The sequence below is a fragment of the Canis lupus genome, chromosome 26 (assembly GCF_048164855.1).
Source record: "Canis lupus baileyi chromosome 26, mCanLup2.hap1, whole genome shotgun sequence".
NCBI lineage: Eukaryota > Metazoa > Chordata > Mammalia > Carnivora > Canidae > Canis > Canis lupus.
The window spans coordinates 46,444,459-46,471,275 of NC_132863.1; the positions used below are offsets into that span (position 1 = coordinate 46,444,459).

The following is a 26,817-nucleotide window of genomic DNA, read 5'->3' on the forward strand; positions in this document are numbered from 1 at the left end:
GGCAGAGAGAGAGAGAGACAGACAGGCAGAGGGAGAAACAGGGTCCCTGCATGGAGCCTGACGTGGGACTCGATCCCGGGTCTCCAGGATCACGCCCTGGGCCGAAGGCAGCACTAAACTGCTAAGCCACCGGAGCTGCCCTGATTTGCTATTTTGAATATCACCGATGTCTGCTCCAATTCTTATTTCTCTCCTTCTACTTACTCTGAATTTAATTTGTTCTCTTTTTCTAGTTTCTTAAGGTGGAAATTCAGATGACTGATTTTATTTATTTATTTATTTATTTATTTATTTATTTATTTATTTTTAAAGATTTTATTTATTCATGAGAGACAGACAGAGAGGGAGAGAGGGGTGGAGACACAGGCAGAGACACAGGCAGAGGGAGAAGCGGGCTCCTCACAGGGAGCCCAATGTGGGACTCCGTCCGGGACCCCAGGATCACGCCCTGAGCCAAAGACAGATGCTCAACTGCTGAGCCACCCAGGGACTGATCAGCCATCCCAGATGACTGACTTTAGATCTTTCTTCTTTTCTTTTTTAAAGACTTTTTCTTTCTTTCTTTCTTTCTTTCTTTCTTTCTTTCTTTCTTTCTTTCTTTCTTTCTTTCTTTCTTTCTTTCTTCATGAGACACACACATACACACACACAGACAGAGAGCGAGAGAGGCAGAGACACAGGCAGAGGGTAAAGCAGGCTCCATGCAGGGAGCCCGATACAGGACTCGATCCCCGGCCTCCAGGATCATGCCCTGGGGCGAAGGCAGGCACCAAACCGCTGAGCCACCCAGGGATCCCTCTTTCATCTTTTCTAATCCATACATTCAGTGCTATAATTTTTCCTCTAAACTCTTTTACTGTGTCCCACAAATTGCTAAGTTGTGTTTTCATTTTCATTTAGTTCAAGATATTTTAAAAATGTTGTTGAGGTTTCTTCTTTGATTTGTGTACTGTTTGGAAACATGTCGTTTAACCCCCATGTATATATTGGGATTTTCCAGTTGTCATTCTGTTACTGATTACTGGTTTAATTGCATTGTGGTCTGAGAGCACATTATATGATTTGTATTTTTTTAAATATGTGAGGGTATGTATTCTGGCCCAGAATGTGCTGAATCTTGGTGAATGTTCCATGTGACCTTGAAAACAATGTGTGCTCTGCTCTTGCTGAGTGAAGTAGCCTGTGGGTGTCAGTTATACCCAGTTGGCTGAAGGGCTCTGGATTCCACCAAGTGCCTTCTGATTTTCCATTCCTGGATCTGCCCACATCTGAGAGAGGGGTGTGGAGTCTCAGTGATGAGAGTGTGTTTATCTACTCTTTGTATTCCATTTTCATCAAATAGTTTGACATGCTGTTGTTAGGTGCATACTCATTAAGGACCATTATGTGTTCTTTGAGAAGTGGCCCCTTTGGCATATGGCATGCCATTCCTTATCCCCGATGACCTTCCTTGCTTTGAAATCTGCCCTTCTAAAATAAACATAGTCACTCCTGCTTTCTTTCGATTAGTGTTAGCATAGTATATTTCTCTCCATCCATTTGCTCTCAATCTCTACGTGTCTTTGTAGCTGACATAGTTTCTTTAGACAACACAGAGTTGAGTCTTGTTTTTTTGATCCACTCTGACAGTCTCTGCCTTTTAATTGGTGTATTCAGGCCATTGACATTCAAAGTAGTTTGTAATGTAGCTGGATTAATATCTACCATATTTGTTACTGTTTCCTACTTATTGCCTTTGCTCTTTGTTCTTCTCTTCTACCATTTGTGGTTTTATTTTTTATTTATTTCAATTTCAATATAGTTAATATACAGTGTTACATTAGTTTCAATATAATGATTCAACACTTTCATACATGATCAGGTGCTCATCACGACAAGTGCACTCCTTAATCTCCGTTACCTGTTTTATCCACATCCCTATCCATCTCCTCACTGGTAACCATCAGTTTGTTCTCTATAGTTAAGAGTCTGTTTCTTGCTTTGTCTCCTTTTCCCCCTTTATTTATTTATTTTGTTATTGATGGACACTTGGGCTGCTTCCATGATTTGGTTATTCTAAATGATGTTGGAGTAAGCATAAGGATGCATGTAATCTTTCAAATATAGTATTTTTTTTTATTTTGTGGGTAAATACTCAGTAGCACAATTACTGGATCATATGGTAGTTCTATTTTTAATTTTTTGAGGACCTTCCATCCTATCTTCCACAGTGGCTGCACTGTTGCATTCCCACCAACCATGCATGAGGGTTCCTTTTTCTCCACATCCTCACCAACAATTGGTCTTTGTTTTTTTATTTTAGCCATTCTGACATGTGTGAAGTGATATCTCCTCATGGTTTTGATTTGCATTTCCCTAATGATGAGTGATGTTGAGCATCTTTTCATGTGTCTGTTTGCCATCTGCGTGTCTTTTTTTGAAAACTTTCTGTTCATGTATTCTACCTATTTTTGATTCAATTGCTTTTTTGGTGTTGGATTGTGTAAGTATATTTTAAATACTAATCTTTTATAAGCTATGTCATTTGCAAATATCTTCTCCCATTCAGTAGGTTGTCTTTTATTTTTGTTGGTTCTTTCCTTTGCTATGCAGAAGCTTTTTATTTGATATAGTCCCAATAGTTTATTTTTGCTTTTGTTTCCCTTGCCTCAGGAGATCTATCTAGAAAAATATTAGTATGCCCAACGTCAGAGAAATTATTGCCTGTGCTCTCTTCTAGTATTTTCATGCTTTTAGGTCTTACATTTAGGGCCCTCATCCATTATGAGTTTATTTTTGTGTATGGTGTAAGAAAGTGGTCCAGTATCATCCTTTTGCATGTAGCTGTCCAGTTTTCCCAACACCATTTGTTTCAGAGACTCTCTTTTCCCATTGCATATTCTTGCCTCCTTTGTCAAAGATTGATAATATGATTGTGCATTCATTTCTGGGTTTTCTTTTCTGTTCTATGAATTTGTGTGTCTGTTTTTGTGCCAGTGCCAACAGTACTTCCTTGTAATAGACCTTGAAATTTGGAATTGTGATGCCTTTAGCTTCATTTTTCTGTTTCAAGATTGTTTTGGCTATTTGAGGTCTTTTGTTGTTCCATACAGACTTTAGGATAGTCCTAGTTCTGTTCTGTTGGTATTTTTGATAGGGATTGCATTAAGTCTAGATTTCTTTGGGTAATATGGACAATTTAACAATATTTGTTCTAGTAGTTATTTTATGGCTCTAGGGTTTTCTCTATACAGTATTATGTCTTCTGCAAATAGCGAGAGCTTGACTTCTCCTTACCAATTTGGATGTCTTGTATTTCTTTTCGTTGTCTGATTACTGTGGCTAAGACTTCCAGTTCTGTGTTGAATAAAGTGGTGAGAATGAACATCCCTATCTTCTTCCTGACCTTAGGGGAAAAGCTGTCAGTTTCTCCCCATTGAGTATGATGTTCACTGTAGGTTTTCATATAAGGCCTTTATTATTTTGAGGTGTGTTCCCTCTAAAGTTCCTTTGTTCAGGATGTTTTTTTTTTTTTAAAGATTTATTTATTTTTTAGCATGTGAGTGGGGGGAGAAGCAGAGGGAGAGGGACAAGCAGACTCTGATGAGTGTGGAGCCCAAGGTGGGGTTTGATCTCACAACCTTGAGATCATGACCTAAGCTAGTCAAGAGTTGGACTTTTAACTGACTGAGCCACCCGGGCACGCCTGTTGAGGGTTGTTTTTTGCTTTTGTTTTTGTTTTTGTTTTTTGTTAAATCGTGAGTGGATGTTGTACTTTCTCAAATGGTAAATGCTTTTTTTTAATGTATTGTTGGATTCAGTTAATCCAACAGTTAACTAATACTTTGTTGAGGATTTTTGCATCTATGTTCATCAGTGATGTTGGCCTGTAGTTCTCTTTTTGTAATGTCTTTATCTGGCTTTGGTATCAGGGTAATACTTGTTTCCTAGAAAGAATTTGGAAGCTTTCCTCCACTTCTATTTTCTGGAGTAGTTTGAGAAGAATGAGTATGTGCTCTTCTTTAAATATTTGGTAGAATTCACCTATGAGACCATCTGGTTCTGAACTTTTGTTTGTCGGGAGTGTTTTGATTACTTATGCAGTTTCATTGCTGGTGACCTGTTCAAATTTTCTATTTCTTCCTGAATCCATTTTGGTAGGTAATATGTTTCTAGGAATTTATCCTTTTCTTCTAGGCTGTCCAATTTGTTGGCATAAAATTTTTCATAATATTCTTTTACAGTCCTTTGTATTTCTGTGTTATTGTTATTTCTCCCCTTTTGTTTCTGATTTTGAGTCCTCTTTTTTTATGAGTCCAGCTATAGGTTTACCAAATTTGTTGCTTTTTTTGATGAACCAGCTCTTCATTTCATTGATCAGTTTTTTTTTTTTAGTTTCTATATCATTTATTTCTGCTCTAATATTTATTATTGCCTTCCTTCTACTGGTTTTGGATTTTGTTCTTCTTTTTCTAGCTCATTTATATGTAAGGGTAGGTGGTTTGAGGTTTTTCTTCTTGAGGTAGGCCTGTATTGATATAAACTTCCCTTTTAGAGCTTTGCTGCATCCCAAGGATTTAGGACTGTTGTGTTTTCATTTTCATTTGTTTCCATGTCCTTTTAATTTTTTTTCCATTTTTTATTTTTATTTTTTATTTTTTTGGTGCAAAAAAAGGTGATTTTATTAAAGCATGGGGACAGGACTCATGGGCAGAAAGAGTTGCCACACTGGGGTTAGGAGGAATGGCTGATTATATACTTGGGAGTTGGGGGAGGCAAGGGAAAAGGGAGGTGTCCAAAAGAACTTTCATCAGCTAAAGAAGACTCTCAGGATTCTGGGGGCCTGGCTGTTGTCAAGCTGAGGTTTATCCTTCTAGTAAGGCTTTAACATGAAGATAGTTGGGAGCTGCCTGGAGGAATGTTATACTCTTCCTATGAGAAGCCCTTGTCAATAGGCTGCAGGTTGTAAAGGAAATTAACTCTGTTTACATTAACTTCTGCCTCTGTTTCCCACGTCACCATGGAAGGGGAGTGCTGTTAGGGCTCCAGAAAATTGAGTTATGGGTCTCTGGAAGTTAGGTTATCAATAAGAATGCTTTTTCCTTATAAATTACTGAGATGTTGGTAAACCGAGAGAGACTCCTGTCTTGTAGGACGGTGATCTCTAGACATTAATGATTTGTTTTCCCTTTCCTTAGTTTTAGGCCAACCAGGAGTGCCTGAGGAAGGTCACACATGTCCCACCTGGGAGTGGGGAGGTGGCTGTGGGGTGTCATCTATGCTTTGTCCTCAGCTTGCCTTCTGCTCCCTTGTCACTACAACACTTGACGTTACCTTGGGCAGGTGTTCATATGTCCAAGCCTCAGCTTCTTAATCTTCTCAAAATACTCCATCTATTCAGATGAAGCATCTTATTTGCTTTTATTCTTTCATTTACATATTAACTTGAGGAATGATTCTCAGGTGCCTGGTTCTTGAGTCCTTTTCATTGATTACTTAAAGTGAGGGATGCCACAGTCCTCCAGGATTCAAGTGACAGTATCTGTTTCACAGTAACTAAGGAACTGGGAGTTGACATGCCCACATCATTCGGGTACCAAAAAGTAAAATGAGGTTCGTGTCCTGATTCATCCTGCTCCAGAGTGTTTGGCTGTCTGTGAACCATCACCCAGGATGATACAAATCAAGCAACACTTGGTGAATCTAAAGGATTTTTTCATTGGGTGGTGTATTTATGGTGGGTCCCCATGGATCAGGACTGCATCCCAGTGTCATAGTAGATGATGAAGGACTATGGTGAGCGTACTAAGATCAACCAGAGTCTTTGACCCTCCAGGGAAGCATTTGGAAAGCAAGCACTTTGGCATGCAGCCAGACTCCTGATGGTATTCACACGGGGCGGCATCTCATTTCTGTGTGTGCTCGGTTTCCTTTGCTGGACATTGGAGTTGATGCCATTTTGGAATATAGCTGAGATTGGTGGAATCTGGAGCCAGACGACCAAAAATGAATTCTTGAGATGTCTGTTGTGCAAAATGGTGAACAGAGCCCATGGGCAGGAAGAGCTGCTGTCCTGGGGGTTGTGTGGAGTGACTCAATGTCCTTTTTAATTTCTACTTTCATCTCCTATTTGACCCATTCATTGTTTAGTAGCATGTTATTTAACCTCCGTGTATTTGAGCTCTTCCCAGAGTTTTCTCTTCTGGTTGACTTGTAGTTTCATAGCATCATGGTCATAAAAGATGCCTGGTATGATTGATCCTTTTGAGTTTATTGAGACTTGTTTTGTGGCCTAATATGTGATCTATTCTGGAAGAATGTCCCATGTGCACTTGAAAAGAATGTGTATTCTGCTGTTTTAGCATAGAATGTTCTGAATATATCTGTTAAATCCATCTGGTCCAGTGTATCATTGAAAGTCACTATTTCCCGAACAAGGGGTGGTAGAAAGGGAGGTGGGTGGGGGTGACTGGGTGACGGGCACTGAGGGGGGGCACTTAATGGGATGAGCACTGGGTGTTATTCTATATGTTGGCAAATTGAACACCAATAAAAAAAAAAAGTCACTGTTTCCTTGTTGACTTTCTATTTGGATAATCTGTCCACTGATGTAAGTGGGATGTTAAAGTCCCTTATTATTATATTATTGATTAATTCCTTTCTATTTGTTGTTGGCTGTTTTATGTATTTTAGTGCTACCATGTTGGGTGTGTAAATATATTTTTTTAAGATTTTATTTATTCATTCATGAGAGACACAGAAAGAGAGAGGCAGAGACAGAGGCAAGAGGGAGAAGCAGGCTCCATGCAAGGAGCCCAATGTGGGACTTGATCCTGGGACTGCGGGATCACGACCCCAGCCGAAGGCAGATGCTCAACCGCTGAGCCACCCAGGCGTCCCAGGTGTGGAAATATTTACAATTGTCATATCTTCTCTTTGGATTGTCCCCTTTTTGATTATATAATGTCTTTACCTCTTGTTACAGTCCTTGTTTTAAAGTCTATTTTGTCTAAGTATTGCTACCCCAGCTTTCTTATCACATCCCTTCACTTTTAATCTGCAGATGTGTTTAGGTCTGAAATGAGTCTCTTGTGGGCACTATATAGAGAGGTCTTGTTTGTTTTATCCATTCTGTCACCCTATGTCTTTTGGTTGGAGCATTTAGTCCATTTACATTCAGTGCAATTATTGATGGTATGTATTTGTTTTGTTACTTGTTACTTTGTTACTTATTTTAGGGGTGTTTTTATAGTTCCCCTCTCTTCCTTTCTTGTTCTCTTTTCTCATGATTATGTGGCTTTTTTTTAGTGATATACTTGGATTCCTTTCTCTTCATTGTTTGCATACCTATTACTTGTTTTTGATTTGTGGCTACCATTCAGTTTGTATGTAACCTCTTCTGCATATAGCAGATTATATTAAGTTGATGGTCACTTAACTTGAACCCATTCTTTACTTCTTTCCCCATCATGTCTTAAGTATATGGTGCCATACTTTACATCCTTTTATTTTGTAAGTCCCTTGACTCATTTTTTACAGACATTTTTATTGCTTTTGTGCTTCCTACTTTACTTACTTTTACCATGGTCTTTCTTTTCCACTTGAACATTTCCCCTTTCTTTTCCCCTTTAACATTTCTTGTAGGGCTGGTTTAGTAGTGACAAATTCCTTTAATCTTTGTTTGTCTGGGAAACTCTTTATGTTTCTTTCTTATTCTGAATGATAGCCTTTCTGGATATACGTGGCTGCAGATTTTTCCCTCTCAGCATTTTGAATATAGAATGCCATTCTCTTCTGGCCTGTAGAGTTAATACTGAAAAATCAGTTGTTAGCCTTAGGGGTTTTCCCTGTGTATGTAACTGTCTTCTTTTCTCTTGCTGTTTTAAAATTCTCTATTAGCCCTTTTTGTTATTTTAGTTACTGTGTGTCTTGGTGTGGTCCTCTTTGGGTTGATTTTCTTGGGGGATTTTTGTGCCTCCTAGATCTGGATGTCTGTTTCTTTTCTCAGATTATGGAAGTTTTCAGCTATTATTTCTTCAAATAAATTTTCTGCCTCCTTTTCTCTCTCTTTTCCTTCAGGGATCTCTATAATGTGAATGTTACTCTGCTTGATAGTGTCACTGAGTTCTCTGAATCAGTTCTCATTTTACATATTTTTTTTTCTCTCACTCAGCTTGATTACTTTCCATGACTCTGTCTTCTAGGCTGCTGATTTGTTCTTTTGCTTCCCTTAGCCTGCTGTTTATTTCATCTAGTGTATTTTATTTTCATTTGTTGCATTCTTCATCTCTGATTGGTTCTTTTTTAAATCTCTTTGTTAAGGGTCTTGCTGAGATACTCCACTCTTAAGTTCAATGAGTGTCTTTATGATCATTAAATTATCTATCAGAGATAGATAATTTTTTTTTTTTTTTTGCTTAGGTTTCTTGTTGTGGTTTTGTCCTCTTCTTTTACTTGGAAAATAGTCCTCTGTGACCTCATTTTGTCTAACTCTCTTTATCAATGTTACGAAAGTCTGTTTACTGCTCTTGACCATAGTGCCCTTATGAAGAAGAGGTCCTGTGGTACCCTGCAGTGCAGTGTCCCTTGTTCCCCAGAACCTGATACTTCAGGGGTGTCTTCTATGTGTTGCATGTACCCTACTGTTGTGGGTGAGCCATTTTTTCCTTTAGTCCAGTCACCTGCAGTGACTCTCTTTGCTTGTTGTGGGCAGTGTTTGCTACCTGTGTAATTAGAGGGACAGTCTGGGGACTATTCAGACTTGAACTGAGTCAGACCAGACATTTGCCAGGGATACAGTAGCACTAAACTGCAGAGCACCCTCCCCTTGTTCCCTGAGATGCTTTTGTTGGTGGGTGGGGCCTATAGTCAGACCAGCTGTCTGCCCCCAGCCCACTATCAGGGGTCTGTGGTGTGATTGGTGTGTATGGTTATCTTTCCCTCTCCTTGGGGGCAGGAGTCTATTTGGAATAGTTCCGGCCCCTGTCAGGGCTGCATGCTGCCAGGCTTGTGGTACCACTTTGGATGGGCTCTGGCCAAGAGCATACTGGAAGGTGTGGATCCACAAAGCAAGCGGGGTGAGATGTAGTGTTAGCAAGGTTTGCATTGGTCCCCTGGGGGAGGAGATCTGCAGCCTGTAGGGGGTGAATCCTCTGAAATATGGTGGGGGATGGGCATGGGTAAGCAAGTTACGAAGTGAGTATAGGTGCTGTGCCGGTTCCCTCAAGTGGCAGTGTGTTTATGCTGTGGGGCAGGGGAGGGAGATGGCTCCTGCCAGTTCCTTTGCTCCTGAAAGAGTCTCCCTGCAATCTCTGTCCCTCTAGAACATGCTCTGAGATGAGTAAATAACATGCCCTCTAGTATGCCCTAGGAGTTTTTCAAACTGCTGCTTCTATACTGCATCTCCATGGACTGTTTGTTGTGCTGTACCTTTAAGGGCAGGGACTCAGTTTCCTCTTGCCTGTTGATTTTTTTAAATTACAGGTTTTAAGTCCCACTTCTTGTAAGAACTCAAGAAATTCAGCCTTTCTGGTTTTCAAAGCCAGATATTATGGTGAATCCTCTTCCCCGTGCAGGCTCCCTGGTGTGATAGTCTTCGTCTACTCTGGGCCTCTCTGGGTCCCTCCTTCCCATAGACACACCTGTGATCCGTTTAGCTCCCCACGTTTCTGCCCTACCTACCCTCTTTGACTTGGCCGCTTTTCTACATTTAGTGGGGGGGGTTTGTTTTGCCAGTCTTTGGATTTTCTGCGTTATTTACACTGATGTGAGTGTTATCTAGTTGTGCCAATGGGAGGAGGTGAGCTTAGGGTTTTCCTACTTTGCCATCTTCCCAGCAATCCCTACCTTTTGTGGTTTTTTTTTTTTTTTTAATTTATTTATGATAGGCACACAGTGAGAGAGAGAGAGGCAGAGACACAGGCAGAGGGAGAAGCAGGCTCCATGCACCGGGAGCCCGACGTGGGATTCGATCCCGGGTCTCCAGGATCGCGCCCTGGGTCAAAGGCAGGTGCCAAACCGCTGCGCCACCCAGGGATCCCCCTTTTGTGGTTTTAATTCAGAATTTTATATAATTTCATTTGCCCTCCCTTCTTTATACATCAGTTATACTTTTTCTTTGTGGTTGTCTTTGAGTTTATATATATTATATATTATACACATAATCCAAGTCCACTTTTAAGTTAACACTAGACCACAGAATGAGTGAGTAATGAGATCATCCTGATTCCTTCTTCTGTCCTTTGTATCATTGCTGTCACTCCCTTCGCTTACATAAAAGCATATATATACAGATAAGGTATGTACATAAGCATAAAAGTATATGATAAATACAGAAGTATATGTAGTTGAATACATTGTTGCTACTATTTTGAATAAAGTGATATCTGTTAGATAAATTAAGAAATAGAATAATAAAAGTTTTTCTATCAACAGATAGGATATCTGTTTCCTCTTTGATGCTCCTTGATTTTCCTTCCCTGAAAGATTATTTTAACATCTCATGCAAGACAGATCTAGGTGCAACAAATCCCTCTGATTTTTGTTTGTCTCACTAAGTCTTTGCTTCTCCTTCACCTTTGAATGATAATTTCTCACTTTCTGTAAAATTCTAGGTTGGTGTGTTTTTTTATCCAAATACTTTCAATATTTTATTTCACTCTGTTCTTGCTTGCATGGTTTCTGACGAGAAGCTGGGTAGAAATGTTTTCTTAGTTCTTCTGTAAATGTTTTTTCTTTTGGCTTCCTACAGGATATTTTTTCTTTATTTTTGATTTTCTGTGGTTTGAAGATGTTATGCCAAACCATAGTTGTTGTTGTTGTCTTGGCATGTACCCTGCTTGATGTTCTCTGGGATTCTGGGATCTGTGGTTTGGTGTCTGACATTAATTTGAAGAAATTGTCTGACATTATTTCAAAGATTTTTTTCTGTTCTTTCCTCTTTCTTCTCCTTCTGGTATTCCCATTCTGTGAATGCTACCTCTTTTGTAATTGTCAGTCAACCCTTGGATATTCTGACCTCTTGTTTTTGTTTTTTTTTTAATATATTTTAAAAATTTTTATTTATTTATGATAGTCACACAGAGAGAGAGAGAGAGAGAGAGGCAGAGACATAGGCAGAGGGAGAAGCAGGCCCCATGCACCAGGAGCCTGACGTGGGATTCAATCCCAGGTCTCCAGGATCGAGCCCTTGGCTAAAGGCAGGTGCTAAATCGCTGCGCCACCCAGGGATCCCTGTCCTCTTGTTTTGTTTTAGATTTTTTTTCTCTGCTTTTTAGTTTTTAAAGTTTTTGTTGAGATGTTCTCAAGTTCAGAGATTTTCCTTAGCTGTGGCCATTCTACTAATCAGCCCATCAAAGGCATTCTTCAGTGTTACAGTGTTGTTGTTTTTATCTCTAGCATTTTTATGATTCTTTCATAGAATTACTGTCTCTGCTGATGTTGCTTGTCTGTTCTCGCATGCCATCTGCTTTATCCATTAGCGCCCTTAGCAGGTTAGTCAGAGTTGTTTTAAATTCCTGGTCTGATGATCCCAGCATCCCTGCCACACCTGGTTTTACTGTTCCCTCCCTTCCAATTGTGATTTTGCCTTTTGGTGTGCCGGGTCACGTTTTCCTGGTAGCTGGACCTGACGCCCTGGGGCAAAGGAGCTGCTGTGAACGGGCTTTGGTTATAAGGGGTGGGGCGCGGGGAGGGCCTGTGGCCTAGTCTCACTGTTTCCGTGAGCCGGGCCTCTGGACTGGGAGCCTCACAAGTGTTTCCCACCTCGGGTGGGACCGGATGGCTCTCGTGGGCTGGAGTTGGGTGTCTCCCTTCCACTAAGTCTGTTAGGCTCTGATGACACCCCAGTGGGTTAGACTCAGGTGAACTGGTTTCCCCAGTGGGAGAATGGAGTGTTCTGGGCTGTTTCAGATGGCCTCCTCCCCGTCCCCTGCTGGAAGGAAGCAGGAGGGATCCTTCTTCAGACACTCACCGTGGGAACCTGGTCGAGCTCCTGGTGGTAAAACTCACAGTACTGCGGGGGCCCCTCCTACTGGGCCCCATTTTAACTCTCACACTTGTCCACCTGAGCCACCAGCAAGTCCTCAATTCCGCTCAGGTTTCCCACCCCGGCGCTGGCCCCCTGGAGGCCTCCGCCCACTGAGTGTCTGCCCTGGGCAGCCGTGACTCTGTGTCCACCTGTCTGTCTCTGTTCTTAGGGGCAGTGGTTGGCCCTGTGTCCTCTCCTCTCCCACACATCCTAGAAGAGTTGATTTCTCAGTCTATTCAGGTTTTTACTTGCTGTTAGGACAGAGTGGTGACTTCAGGATCCTTATAGGCAGACCCAGAAAGCACATTTTGCTCACTCAGGTGAATTTTACAAGAAACAGTTTTTATGCTCTTGCCACACCAAGATTCAATTCAAAATCTGTGATGAAAAAGTTTGTTTTTTGTCTTTTCTCCTATCCTGAACTCCGACCGCATCTATCCTCCTTGTCCACTGTCCGTGCGGCAGCCCTGTGGATGGCACCTAGTGGGTGCTCAGGAGATGGCTCGGTGAGGGAACAGCAAGGGGGAGGGGCTGCACAGCAAGCAGCGCTACAGGAGGAGGAGTTAGCAGTGTCGGGGTGCTCCCAGAGCTCTCCCAGCAACCCGGGCCACTTGTCCCTTCCTGCAGACAGTTCATGCCCTGGGCATGCACCACAGCAAATCATGGACATGCAGGCACGTCTCAGCCACGGTCCACGTTGTGAGGGAGCAGGTCCCCCACTCCCCTCACGTGGGGTGTCTTAGTCTGTTGGGCCTGCTGTGACAAATACCATAGACTTGGCGGCTTCAACAACATTTATCTCCTCACAGTTCTGGAGGCTGGCAAGGCCAAGACCAAGGTGCCAGCAGCTGTAGGGTCTCGTGAGGGCTGCTTCCTGGTTAGCAGATGGCTGTTTTCTTGCTGTGTCCTCACGTGGTGGAGGGACGGAGGGAGGAACATGCTGTCTGGTGTGTGTTTCGAAAAGGCTCAAATCCCATCACAGGGGCTCCACCCTCATGACCTAAGCACCTCCCAGAGGCCCCACCTCCCAACACCTCCCCAGACATTGAGTCTGGAGCATCAGCAATTTCATGGTTGAGGGCTGGCTGTGCGATGCGCCTTCTTCTCCGGGTTTACTCTGTGTGCAGAGAGACTTTTGTAGGGCTGCAACCTCTCTACGTGTCAGGATGTATCCCTTGTAGCTCTGTGACCTTGGATGACTCCATTAACCTCTCTGTGCCTCAGATACACCATCTGTAAAATAGTAGTGATGAGGTTATTCTGATGATTAGAAGGGACCCAGTGGAGTCCTGACTCCTTGTGCTCAAACTGGTGTGGCAACAATAACCAGCATCGTCACCATCATCGATGAGCGGGCAAGATCAGGGGAGAGCCTGAGTGCCACCACGCCCGGGGTCTGAAAGAGCTTTGCCTCCAATTTTGTCAGCATTCTGTAGCTGATATGTTCCTTGTTCCCTCGGCCAGTTCATTAGTTTAACCGGAGTGTCAGTGTCCCTGCGGCCAAACAGGCATGTCCTCCGTTGGGAAGTGTAAGCCATACATTTGTGTCATTGGATGTGGCTTTAGGATGGAACAAGGACACAGAGAATCGGCAATTGCTGGGTGCCCATTTGGCAGGATGGGCTGAGTGGCCCTTTGCCCCAAGAGGGTCTCTGGTGGCACCTGCTGTGAACCACCTGTCCCTGACCAGGAGAGGAGGACTCCCAGGTCATGGCGTCCTTGTCTATAACTCATGGGGACGGTTGGGCCTCCCTGGCCAGGTTTCCAGGGGACTGATGAGTGTCACCTGTGACCATCTGCAGGGCTCACGTGGTGGCTGGGGTCATCTGTGTCCTCACTGCTCCTTTTCATGTGGAAACGTGAAGGAGTGTAGTGTAGGTCAGAGCCCCCGGACCCTGATGCCCATCACCTTGTAATAGCAGGCATCCTGGATTCCTTGATTTCATGTCCCTGACACCTGACACTTGCCTGTGAGGCACCAGGCCTGCCCTGAACATCGTGGCAGTGGACAGGGCCTCTGGGAGGAGGTGGAGGGGGCACAGCCCACCGGCTCTTGCTCAGGATGTAACCAGTATAGGAAGTGACTTGTCCACCTTGCCCCTGCCCTGATGCTACTTGCAGTGCTGTTGTGTGTCGCCCGGTCTCCAAACCCCACACGTCTGCTCCCTTCTGCTCCCACATGTTGCTAACTGTACCAGCAGGGGGCGCTTATCAGCTTGCCAGTGAGGTCAGTAAGGGGGGGGGCCAGGGGGGGCGAGGGGGGGCGGGGGGGCGTTGACTGGTCCCGGGCTGTGCTCAGCACCAGGTGGTGGCTGATGGAACCCTGGCAGTAATCTGTGGGGCCTGATTACCCCAAATGCTGTTCTTTGGGGACAGTGAAGGTCCACAGAGAAGCCCGAGGGGACAGAGGGGGAGTCTGTCTGCAGCCGTGGTACCTCGGACTCCAAAGCAACACAAGACAATGTGTGGCGAACCAGGGAGGGGAGGTATGCGCTTTCGTGCACTTTGGTGTCACCACAGATCGAAGTGACCTCCCTAAAGAGCCGTTGCAGTTATCAGTGTTTGTGCTCTGTCTTCTGGCAGCAAAGCCGGGGGAACCTGTCCCCCAGTATCCCGGCGTTCATGAGTAATGCTTTATATGCACCAGGGTTGCTCCGCCCTGGTACAAGGGACATTTGGTGCCCAGTGATTCCCTGCAGGGTGGGGGTGTCCTGCACACTGCAGCCGCATCCCAGGCCCTGACACACCCAGTGCCAGGAGCAGCCCATCCCCCGTCGTGACATCCCCAGATGCCTCCAGACAGTGCCCAAGGGCCCCAGAGGGGAGCAGCTGCCTTTGGTGGAGAAGCACTGGCACCTCTGGACGTTCGCCGTGTAACCGTTGTGATAGGAAAGATGGAAGCGCTCCGAGCGGGTGTCAATCAGCGACCAATTACACACATTTATCCCACGTCTGCAGTGAATGCAGGCATTCAGCAGAAAGTTCCAGTTCCAGAGCATGAAGTGCATCCAAGGTGGTTGTGAGACGACAGAAAGAACTTGAAAATGGTTGCTTTTGTGAATTATGTAAAATAAACTCACCCACGTATGAGCACACAATCAAAGGGAAGAAAATCCGTGAGAAAGCGGGTATTTCCTTACCTAGTGTGATCGGGACCAACCAATTAGGTTGTAGTCAAAACGGCCAATGAAAGCCACAAATATAAAATGGTGTATACGTGCGTTAAACATCTTCAAGGTAAAACAGGAACGCCGAAGGCCTGAGCACACACGAGTGCACACTTCCTGGCCCCAGGCCGGAGCCTCGATGGGGTCTTCTAGCTGGAGCCCCGGGCCCCTGCGGGAAACACGGCCGCCCTGCATCATTCGAGGCGTCCAGCTCAAGTTCTAGAAGATGGGGTGGGGGCTGAGGTGCTTCGCAAAGCGATGCGGGTGCTCACTCCTACCCCGTGGTGGTTTCTTTCTGATTCTATTTAGGGGAAGACCGTAAGACCTACAGTACTCTACTTTCATCTTAATCTGTGCCAAATTACAAAGTGACCTAATCTTCTGGAGCACCAGAGTGCTTATGGTTTCTCCAGGCCGCTCTGGAGGGACTTGCAGAGACGTACATTTACTTTGTACTCGTTAGAAAGTTAAGGATAACAGGCACGGGTGTAGGCCTTACTCTTTGTTCCTTTCCTAAGCAGATTTGGAAAGAACCAGCTGGGGCTGACGGGGAGGGCAGCACCCGCGTGCGAGGGCCGAGCCTCCTCCAAGAGCCTCCTCCAAGAGGTCCACCAGAGTTGCCAGCGGTCCTGGAGAGGGCCGGGGGAGCAGGGGGCGGCCCCCTGGCTGGGAGCGGATGCGGGGAGAGCATCTCCCACAGGCACACAGGCACGCAGGAGGCCGGGAGAGCCTCTGTGCTCCTCTGGATCGTTGTCCCCGGGTGAGGGACACCGCGTCTGGCCGGCCTCTTCCCCATCAGGCGATGTTGTGAATGCATTCCCGGGAGAAAGTCCTGGAAGTAGGTGCCAGGTTGGTATGTGTGTGCCTTTTGCACGTTGGCCCAGTATGGGGAGAGCACCGTGGGGGCTGTGCTGACGGCCCCTCTGGGGAGACCAGGAAGCACCTGTTCCCTGCTGCTCCTTTGTGAATCCAGTCCTGGGAGCGGGAGGGGCAGTGGGAGGAGGGATGCTCCCCACCCTCCAGGATGCAAGGGTTTGCATGCGGGTCTAAGACCCTTGGTGTAATTTCCGCCTGGCTGTGCTGCTTGGCCTTCCAGAAGAGCCTGTCCTTCTTTATCATCTGCAAATAGACAGAGGCCACTTTTGGGAAGGCAGCTCCCTGCCTTGAGGCCTCAGTGTCACGTGGAGCAGGTGGTAAGAGCTTGCCAGGTGCAGGAGGGGTGGGGGGGGCAACGTCATGGGGAGGGCAGAGGAGGCCTCCTCGGGGATTTGAAGGATGAAGGAGCGTTTGCCTGGTGGGTGAAGTCTCAGACACGGCAGACGGGGGTGGACTTGGGAAGCTGGCGTGGGTGCGGGGGCCCGGCCTGTGCGCCAGAGGGTCTGTGTTAGTGGAGCAAAGGGTTAACGTGAGGCTCTTACTCTCTTTCACTTTCCGGGTTCCCAGGTGACCCGACAAGCCCAAGGATACCCACCATGGCGTTACCAGCTGATCGCGTTGGGTGCAAAAAAATCACCATGATTGTCACATCACCTCTGGTTTGGAAAGACCAGAAGTGAGCAATAAACACTTGAGAGCCCAAGTGTAGTGAGGCTTGAGGGGACCCTGGCAACTCAGCCCGGGGGGCTGTCCCAGGAGGAAGTGATCCCGGGGCGGCTCCAAGGCGGCTCCCTCCCCTGCCGATCCTGCCACCCGAGCTGCGGCCCCTGGGGGTGGGGGCAGTTCTGGGGAGCTGCGTGAGCGGGGGTGCACCCATTGGACTCCTGGGCTGCCCGATGTCCTGAACAGACAAGGGAGGCATCGCGTCCGTGATCGCCTTGTGAATCACATGATGAGTCGAACCGACGTAGAGCCCCTGTGACCTCCCACAGGTGTGACCGTCAGGGGCTCGGCCTTACCCCGAGGACGGGGCGACCTGTCAGGTGACTCTCAGTGGACTGTGACCAGCTTGGCCTGTAGCACCAATGATGTAAAGAGCAGTTCATACGGTTTTCTGAGGTGCACCCCAGTAGCAGGGGATAAGTACACCCCAGTGTTTGTATGTTGCCTGTACACACATCCTCAGACGTGTGCAAAAATAGTAGCAGGAGGAGGAAGAAGGACACGGAATAGCCTCTGTAAGAATTAACCTCTCCTGCGGCCGCCTGACCTATGGCACCCCGAGAGTCGGCATGTCTGAGCCCACAGGTGGGCTGGGGGGTGACTCTGATGCGCGTCGTCCAGGGTTCATCCTTGGTGTAAAATAGTGTAAGAGCTAGAATTTTTTTTTAAAGCTTCTTAAGCATGTCCCAGCTCTGGGCCGAGGACTCGAAGAGCAAACTAGACTGTCCAAGGAGCTCCCTGCTAACGTTGCAAAGCTGCCTTTCGGCGTAGAGGCAGGGGGTCCGGAGAGGGCCGTGTCTGGGTGAGAAATCCTGGGACCTCGGGCTGGACGGATGTGGACGTGGGTGTGGGGAGAGCAGTTCCTGCCCTGCCTGAGCTGAAAGAAGAGGTGACCCTCTCCGCGGGCTCCGGGATCCTCTCCCGGGGGACACGTCTGAGAAAAGCAAAAGCTGAACTGTACCGTTAGTTGAAGAATATTGTAAGTACAGCAGAGGGCAGATTGGAACCCGTCCCCGGTACTGAGCTAGGGCTCGGCTGGCCTCCCCGCAGAGCACCTGGGCCCTGGCACCCCGGCCGTTGCCCCCGCAGATGCCAGGTAGCGCCGCAGACGGTCACTGGGAGGCAGGATGCTGGGAGGGGAGGCCTTTGAGAAAACCTGGCACCGAGCGGCCCCATGGGGAGGGACTCACAGGCCCGGCGATGACCTATAGCCGCTGAACCGCATTTTCTTTGGGACGTTACTTCCTGCCATGGTGGTTTTCCAGGCACTTCCATGCAGACCACCACCCGACCCCCGTGGCAGCCTGGTGGGACGCGGGGACTGCTGCTGTCCCATCTTGAGGCGATCAAGGCAAAGAAGCGAAGGAGGAAGGTGGCCAGGCTGTGGCAGGGTGTGGGCAGTGGGAGGAAGATGGGGGGCGTGAGGGGGGCCCTGGCCCGGCGTGGGGGGAGGTGAGGAGCTGACAGGGTGCAGCAGCCGGCTCGGGCTGCCCCGACCACATGCCAGACATGGGGGGGCTCTGACATCACTTATTCCTCCTCTCGTGGGTCTGGAGGCCCGAGACCTGGTCAGCGCCGGGGCCGTTTCCTGGCTTGCAGATAGCCACCCTGTCTCCGTGTCCTCCCGGGTCCTTTCCCTGGTGAGCACGAGGGGAGGCTTGGCAACTTCGGGGTCTCCTCTCTTTTAAGGACACCGGGGTGATCCGACCAGGGCCTCTGAACTTCGTTCCCTCCGGAGGCCCCGTCTCCTGACCCAGGCACACGTCGGGGTAGGGCTCCCAGCCATGGATTTCGGGGGGAGGGCACCGTTCAGTCCATAGCACTGGGGCGGGGGAGACGGAGTCAGAGAGAAGTGGACAGGAGTGGAGGTGGCAGGGCCCCTGGCTCTGAGAGACTTCAGGGGAGAGGAAGGATCCCCTGCCCGGCTCATGGTCAACCAGGAACCCCACCGTCACCCAAGAGCATTTATTGAGCACCTCTTGCATGCATGGTGAGTGAGGCCAAGTGATGTCTGGAGGAGACAGTGTTGGGTGTCCCTGGATGATCCTCAGAGCTACTTGCACTTGTTTTCCATGCTCCCCCTTCATCCCCTACTTCCAATGACACCCAGGTGGTGCGTGACGTTTCTGTTCCCTCACGTAGGTCATCAAACCTCATGCAGTCTCTCAGCCCCAAAGGCCGTTGGTTCAGAGACATGGATATCCTCGCCCCATGGTGATGGAGGCTTCTAGGTGACTCTGTTTCGCCCGCTCGTCCCCCAGGGGTGGCTCGTCCCCTGCAGCTGGGGGGGCCCTGGGAGCTCTGCTGTCACTGTGTAGGGCCTTGGGGCGCTCCCTTCTAGAGAGCCTGTTTCCCCTCAGAAGGGCGTGGCCTCCTCCCTTGGACAGTTAGCCCAAGGCCCTGTGGGGCCAGGATGGAGACCAGCCACACGCACATGGAGACGGTGCGGGTCAGATATAAGAGTTTCACTGGTCGTCTTGCTGCCAAACAAACTGCCGTACTCGGTGGTTTTAGGTAAGATGAGTTATCATCTTGCAGCCCCGAGGTTGCTTGGGGCCAAGCTGAAGCTGTCAGCTGGCTCCGCGCCTTCTGAGGACGCGTGAGGACATCTGCCTTCTTGGGGTCGGGAAGTGGACATCTTGACGGCCTTGGTTCTGCTGACCGCAGGGTCCTTTCTCTTTGTTTCTCTCTTTCCCTACCTCCCTCTCTCCCTTCCTCCCCTCCTCTCCTCTCCTCTCCTCTCCTCTCCTCTCTCTCTCTCTCTCTCTCCCTCCCTCCCTCCCTTCCTTCCTTCCTTTCTTCCTTCCGGGGCTGAGTGGTTGCCATTCCCCCTGCACCCCATTTCTGTACCATTCTGGACCCCGTGCCCAGCACACGGTAGGCCCTCCGCGGAGACAGAGGTCATGTGACTGGGCTGCTACCCCGTCTCACTGGTGACAAACTGAAGGCCAGGAGCTGAAGCGGCTGGTTCGGCCACACGGCCAGGTTGCGGTGGCCCGAGGCACAGGCCCCGGCTCCCACCCCCTCCCATGTGAGCACGGCTGCTGGAGGAAGCAGAGCACCCTTGCTTCTTCCTGAAGCCGGACCTCAAAGAGCCCTGGGGATGTGGAGACGTGGGGTCCTCAGAGTTACCCGCTTAGAATTGCAGGACGAGCGCACGGTTGCCCCTGTTGTTTGAGGAAGGGCTCCGGCGCTGCTGCTTCTGCTTCGGGCCTGGGCAGAGCAGGGGTAGCGGCCCTTCCACCAGAAGCAGCTGTGAAACTGGACTGGGTGTGGAAGGCCGTCCTTGGGAGACGGGGGATGCGCAGGGTGACCCCACACTGGTCGTCCGGCTTTCTGCCTGGGCCTCTCCCTGTGGGGGTGCGGGGAGGGGGCCTCCGCGCGGCCAGGGGGCTGAGGAGGCCCTGGGCTGTGGAGGCAGCTGGAATCTGTAGGACAGGGAATTGGGGCAGATGAGCTGGGCGACAGGGTCCCCGTACGTGTGCATGGAGGTTCAGTGAGCTGGGGGCCGGTGCACCCAGCAGGCAGAAATCCACGAGGCTTGGCGCTGGTGCTGGTGGGAGTGAGGCCTGGACTGTGAGGCTGGGCATCGGGGTGCAGGGGGACCCAGCCCAGGCCCCGGACAGACCTGGATGAGTACAAGGGATGGTCTCCCGCAGGCTGGGAAAGCCCAAGCCCTGGGCGCAGGGGGCGCGGCCTGAAGGACCCGGTCAAGGCCACCGGACCTGCAGTTGTACGTTCGTGCTCTTCAGGGCCACGATGAAGGAACAGACGCAGCATCTTAGAGAAGCAGACCGTAGAGGGAGCTGAATGCAAGTTCTAGGGACAGAGTGTACGGTGGCTAAAACGATGCAAGGTGGCCCCCTAGGGTCGCCGCTTGTGCCAGGACAGGCTACGGGCCCTTCTCACGCGGGGGACCCCTGCCATCCTCGCCTGTCTCCTGGCACCCAGCCTCCTTGCTCCTTCTCCCGTGCATCAGCTCATGGGGCCCGAGCCCACCGGGTGCCGGGATCCCCAGGTTGTGCCGGGTTAGCGGTGTGAGGGTGCAGGTGCCTCCTCGGTGCGCAGGCTTGAGCATCTCCGTTATTACGTCCTTAGGATAAATTCCAAAGTGCTTCTTATTGAGAAGAAGCGATCTCATGGCGACTGTATCCATAATTGCAGAGCTTTGCAGCCGTATGTGGTTACGTATCCGCGGCCCTGGTTACGTTTCCGCCTCCTTCCCAGGAGGGCACCGAGACTGTGGCTCTGGAAGCCACCACAAGGCAGGGAAGCCGGCGGAGGGGGGTCGGGAGCACCTGTCAGAGCTCTCGTCAGCCCTGCTTTGGCTCCGGCGTCTCCGTCCCCCAGGACTGGGCTGGGGGTAGAGGAGGGGGAACCGTCCCTGCCGCTTTGGTGAAAGAGCAAAAACCAACACCTAGCTGTCCCTTCCTGGGAGTCTGGCTCAGCGGGTGGCAGGTTATGTGACTGTCATGCTCTGGGATAATCTGTGGCCCTGAAGGGGCAGGAGCTGGATTGGTTCACCTGGATTGGTTGCCAGGTGTGTGCATGGGACCACGCAGGGCAGGGAGCCGGCGACGGGGTGATCCCACTCTCACTGCGGGCAGCCCGGTGGCTCAGCCGTTTAGCGCCGCCTTCAACCCAGGGTGTGATCCTGGAGTCCCGGGATCAAGTCCTGCGTCGGGCTCCCTGCATGGAGCCTGCTTCTCCCTCTGCCTGTGTCTCTGCCTCTCTCTTTCTCTCTCTCTCTCTGTCTCTCATGAATAAGTAAATAAAATCTTTAAAAAAAAAAAAAAGAAAAGAAAACTGAAGCGAGAGAAGTTGTCCAGCGTGTAGAAGTAGGTCTGGAAGGGGATCTAACACACACAGTGGTGGTTTCTTCCGGAGGTGAGATATGGGTGGGAAGGGGATCCTTTCCCTCCTAATAGGACTTTCAGCTTAAGCTGCCAGCAACAAGACTTCTGTCGCCGGGCGAGTGGACGTCCGTACTTGCACCTGTCGGAGGCTCAGACCTGCGCAGCCCCTCGTCCGTGAGCCTCACCATTATGAGTGTGGCCCCTTCCCACTCTAAGGGGCAGGCTTCCTGCAGGCCCGGGGTGCTCCATGGATGGGATCCTGCAGTTTTCCCTTAAGCTTCTGACCTGGGGAATCTCGGGGCCCGGCGGCTTGAGGAGGCGGTGCGTTCCCCATGTGGGGTTTCTAGAAACGCCCGTCAGACCCAGCTGCTTGAAGGTGGTGTCCGTGTCTTCCACTTCCTTGCGCACCTCGTCTGCTTTTTCTTCTAGCTCCTTTGCTCCTCCTTGGAGCGAAGCTCCAGCTCTACCCGTCTCTGCTCCCGGCCCGTTAGGTTTGCTCTGTGGTTTCGAGCCTCTGCTAGGCTCATGGATGCTGGCATCTTCCAGCCGCCTGTGAAATTACCCCGTTACGGCTCCGGGGCAATCCCTTCACCCCGGCTCGGATCTGGGCTGGAAATCCTGCCCCTCGGCTCCCCTGGGCCCGGGCCTAGCGAGCCCCACCCATCCCCTTGCCCTTCTCGTCCGCAAAGCCTTCGCCTGCACGACGAATGTCCCGTCGACAGCATCTCGCTCCGTCCTGCTTTGTTGTCCACCTGAGAGCCGCAGCCTCTGAGGAGGGCACTCGCAGTACTTGCACTTGACCGTGATCCTTACTGAGGATAAATGCAGCCTCTGGTACGATCCAGGGCTCCGGTTCTGCACCTGGGCGACCCGCTGCTCCCCAGGCCCTGCTGCAGACTCGGGTCTCCCCCATTTCTCCTTCTCAGCTCCGGCTGTGTGCCCGGGTCCCTGGGCTCGGAAGGGGGTGCGAATGTGGGGCCCGCGTAGGGCCCGCTTTATCTGGTTGCTGGCCTGCCGGCATCGCTGTCCGTTCCAGCATCTTCACCACCGTTTCATGTGGCTTGACTTGGTTTCCTTTCCTTCTGGGTGGAGAAGCCGGTGCGTGTTCCCCGTCTCGGCCGGGGGCGGAATCCACGCCCTCACTGTCGCTTCGGAGGCGGGGGCCCATCTCCCTGCACAGGCCTTCGATGGAGTGAAGCCGGCTCTGCGACCCACGGCTGGGCTGCGGGGGCAGCTTTCAGGTCCCAGCTCGGATGCCGCCTCCTCCAGGAGGTCTTTCCCTGTCTCTAGCTCATGCCCCCTTCCTCCGTGGCTTCTCCTGCCCGGCGCCGTCTAAGTCAGCGGCACTTTCTGAGTGTGTATACGGGAAAAATTGAACAAGGGGCAGTGCTCTCCGTGGATGAGCCTAGCAGATTGGTTTTTCCCTTCGAGTGAAAATGTCTCCAGCTCCTGGGATGGCCACAGTTCAGGACAGACCCAGGCCACGGGTAGTTTGGCAGTGTCCTGTGCACGCACACATCATGCGTTTCTGGTAGTTACGGGCGCCTGTTTGCACATTTCCCGCCCTTGCCTGCCCGGGCTCCGCAGGCACATGCTGCATGGCCCTCACTTTGGTGCCAGGTATGGAGCTGACGCAGGATCGCAGGTGCCTGGCTGAGCTGAGCAGACCCTTGACTGTCGGGGCTGAGAGCGTGGCCTCCGAGGTCAGGTCCAGGTCACGTGTTGATCCCATCACCTCAGCCCATGTGCTTCAGCAGGAGAGCGAGCACTCAGCTGTGGACGTGCTGAGTTTGAGATGCCTGAGAGGGACCCAGGTGGGGACACCCCGAAGGAAGTGGAGTCTGGAGCATGGGAGAGAGTCTGGAGCATGGGAGAGAGCGTGTGGCTGTGCAGGGGAATCCCGAGCCACTGGCAGTCAGGCCTCGTGTCTCATGGGACAGAGGAGGTCATGTGGGAAGCAGGTGTACACAGAGTGGTGTGAGGATCGAATCCGGGGCACCCCAACGTGTGGAGCTGGGGAGATGACAAGGAACCAGTAAGGGAGACTGAGGTATGGCCATCAAGGTGGGAGGAGACCAGACTGGTGTGGTGGCCTGTGGGGAGAGAGAAGGGGGCCTTTCACACAAGAGGGGAATGACGGATGGGTTGAGGTTCTCCAAGAGCATCCTTGTCTCCGCCGGGGTGGGTGCTGGCTGCTGACGGGACAGGGGCCATGGGCATGCCGGGAGTTCCACGTGCAGGTGTGTCATGAGCAGGGCGCGTGCAAGGCTACCTCTCGCTGGAGCCCGGGTTGTGCCACTCGGTGGCCGCCGGGGCCACTCGGTACCTGGGGAGAGGCAGCAGCACCACCCCACCTCCTGCCCCCCACCTGTCAGCTGCGCATTGGAGCGGCGCCACCAGCGTTTGCTGCAGTTGGCCTGGATCTGCAACATCAGGCTTTTACTTTTAATTTACTTAATTTTTTGGCCTCTACGTTGATTTTTTTGTTGGCTTTTTCCAATAAAGAACTCCATAGGATATTGAGCAGGACTGGTCTGAAGATAAATGACTGCGTTGGCCTCGGAAAGACAACATTATTTTCCACTAATGCACCCAGGGAAAGACATTCTGTGCCGGGCGAGCTCTGACCAGATCGGGCACAGCCAGCCTTGCACCCTTGTGGGGCCTTGTGGGGCCTTGTGGGGAGCCAGCCGACGGCTCAGAGGATGGCAGTTCTGGGGGGCTGGGCCCGTCTGCACCGCCCAGTGACCGCCAGGTGGCTGGTCTTCGCCATGAATGCAAACTCTTATAGTTCAAGGCTGCTGAGGGGCTGGAGGAGGAGGAGCCTGGCGCTGGAAAGAGAAAACCTTGCTTTCGGAGATGCAGCCTCTTTTCCTTGGGTAGGCACGTCCTGTGTTGCTGCCGCCATTTGGATATTTACAGAGATCTGAAAAAGTAGACCCTGACCATTTTTGCCAACTGTCCTGTTATGTTTTTTTTTTTAAAGAATTTTTTAAATTATTTATTCATGAAAGACAGAGAGAGGCAGAGACACAGGCAGAGGGAGAAGCAGGCTCCATGCAGGGAGCCTGATGTGGGACTCGATCCCGGGACTCGAGGATGACGCCCTGGGCAGAAGGCAGATGCTCAACTGTTGAGCCACCCAGGGGCCCCTCTCCTGTTACTTTTATGGAGGAGAGAATTTTCTACCACATTCGCTGATGTCACTCAACATTGTTCTTCATTTTTAAATAATTATTTTCATATAAGGAAATGATGTTTGTGATAAAAAATATAACACGGAAGAGCAAAACTAGTGCATAAAATGATCAAATGCTGACCTTTCTCTGCCAGTTTATATTACAGGTATTTGCAAAATCAGACACGTACCCATATACCAATGCATTTCTGTGGATGACGTACGTACTTTTGTGCAAGTTGCTATTACGAGACCTTGCAAGCGTCCCGTGAACGTCTTGTTGGCGCTCAGTACCATACACGCCGCCATTTTCAATGGGCTTGCCATGGCCAAGTGGTACGACGTGCCGTGATCTGATAAGTGTCGTCTTGGGGTTTTTGGTTGTGTTTAGTTTCTTGTCTTCATAAATGATGCTGGATGAACACCTTTCGTGTGGTTTTATGTGCTCATCCCACTCGCTGTGGGAGGCAGACTCCTGGAAGTGGGATTTCTGGGTCAGAGCACAGGGAAGCACTTGTGTCCAGGGGCACCTGGGATGGGGGGAAAACTTGCTTGCTACTGGCAGTCTGGACAGAGAGGCTTCCCGGCCGCTGTTTCTCAGCTTCACATCCTGCTCCATGTTGGAGCGTGCGACCTGGGACACGTGTTCATTCACATCGATGCTGATGGTTGCGGGGAAGTGCTGTGCAAATTTATGAAAAGCCTCATTTTAAGCTATTTGTCTTCGAAATTTCCTTTTTTGACTTGTAAGTAACAGAACCTAGTAACCTCCAGACATGCTGAAGAAGACCTAAAGTCATTCCACAAGCTTCTGCTGTGGCCCTACTGTGTGCACGCCCCCGCGAGTTTCTGCTGTGGCCCTACTGTGCACACTGTGCCTGTAGAGGCTGGGAAAACCGTTTGGTCCTGGCGCAGAGACCCCGTGTGGTGCGAATTCTCATTTACGTCTGGAAATCTCTGATGAAGGGATCTTTTTCTCAGTTAAGAACAAACAGGATTAAAGTTTGTAATAAGAAACCCAAGACATTTGCAATGGGCTTAACAGACTTTCGTTATCAAAAGCTAAAAAGATTAAATCACGTTCAGGGCCGTTTCATGGTTGAGCACATTTGGTTCTCTGAAAATGGCAATCCCTGCTCGCCACGTATTAAACCCTTGACATTCATGAAGGATTTGTCCCAAGACCTTTGAGACTCCCTTAATTCACGAATGCCACCAGAGCTTTCGTTTTACCCCAGAACACACAGTAAAGACTAACGGAAAAACGCCTGTGACTCCTTCAGGCTCTTTATGATGTCATAAATATGGGGCTCTAGTCATTTATAAAGCTATTAAAACAAATTCAGGCTGGAGCCCTTGCTGCAGTGGTTTGTGGAGTCATTATTTTTCGCTGTCTCTATAAAACACATAGCAAACGAGCTCATATTAGAAATTCAAACCTCAGCCGAGCCCAAATTTCTGTGTCTTACTTTATCCCTAACTTCTGTTAAGCTGTCACGGTATTAGACTCATTTGCTTTGTGTTCTTCGACACTGCGCGTTGGCTTTCTCTGGGAGCCCTTCCTCTCGAGAGATAACGCTTGCCTCCACCTACGGGAGCGTCCCCGCTGGATGACGGCCTGAGCCCCAGGATTGAAATCCCTGTTCCTGGTAGGGCTGCAAGGCCACACACCCGGCGTCGTGCTTCCCGGCTTCAGAAAGCTCACCGAAGCCACGCACCTCCTCCTGGTGCCCTGATGGATGATCCCTCTCTGCCCACACACACCGCCGAACCCCACTTCTCTCCGTTTAGACGTTCTGTTCTCTGAGATCTTGCTCAGCTGGTCCTAGATGCGTGTGGAAGTACAGACCAGCCTGGGCCCGAAGGCCCCGGGTCGGCCCCCGCCCCCGTTCCTTCACTCAGTATTCATTGGGAACCTGCAGCATCTGCACTGACCTGGGGCCTGGGGAGGGCGGACAGCCCTGGAGCGTGGTCTCGTGGAGGAGGAATAAAGTAACCGACGGGGAAGGG

The 26,817-nt window shown here is 49.9% G+C and overlaps 1 protein-coding gene across 3 annotated transcripts in view; it reads left to right on the plus strand.

Moving 5' to 3' along the window:
- The window catches only part of PHACTR3 (phosphatase and actin regulator 3), a 210,263-nt gene that overhangs the window by 146,633 nt on the left and 36,813 nt on the right, over window positions 1–26,817 (plus strand). The window lies entirely within an intron of this gene.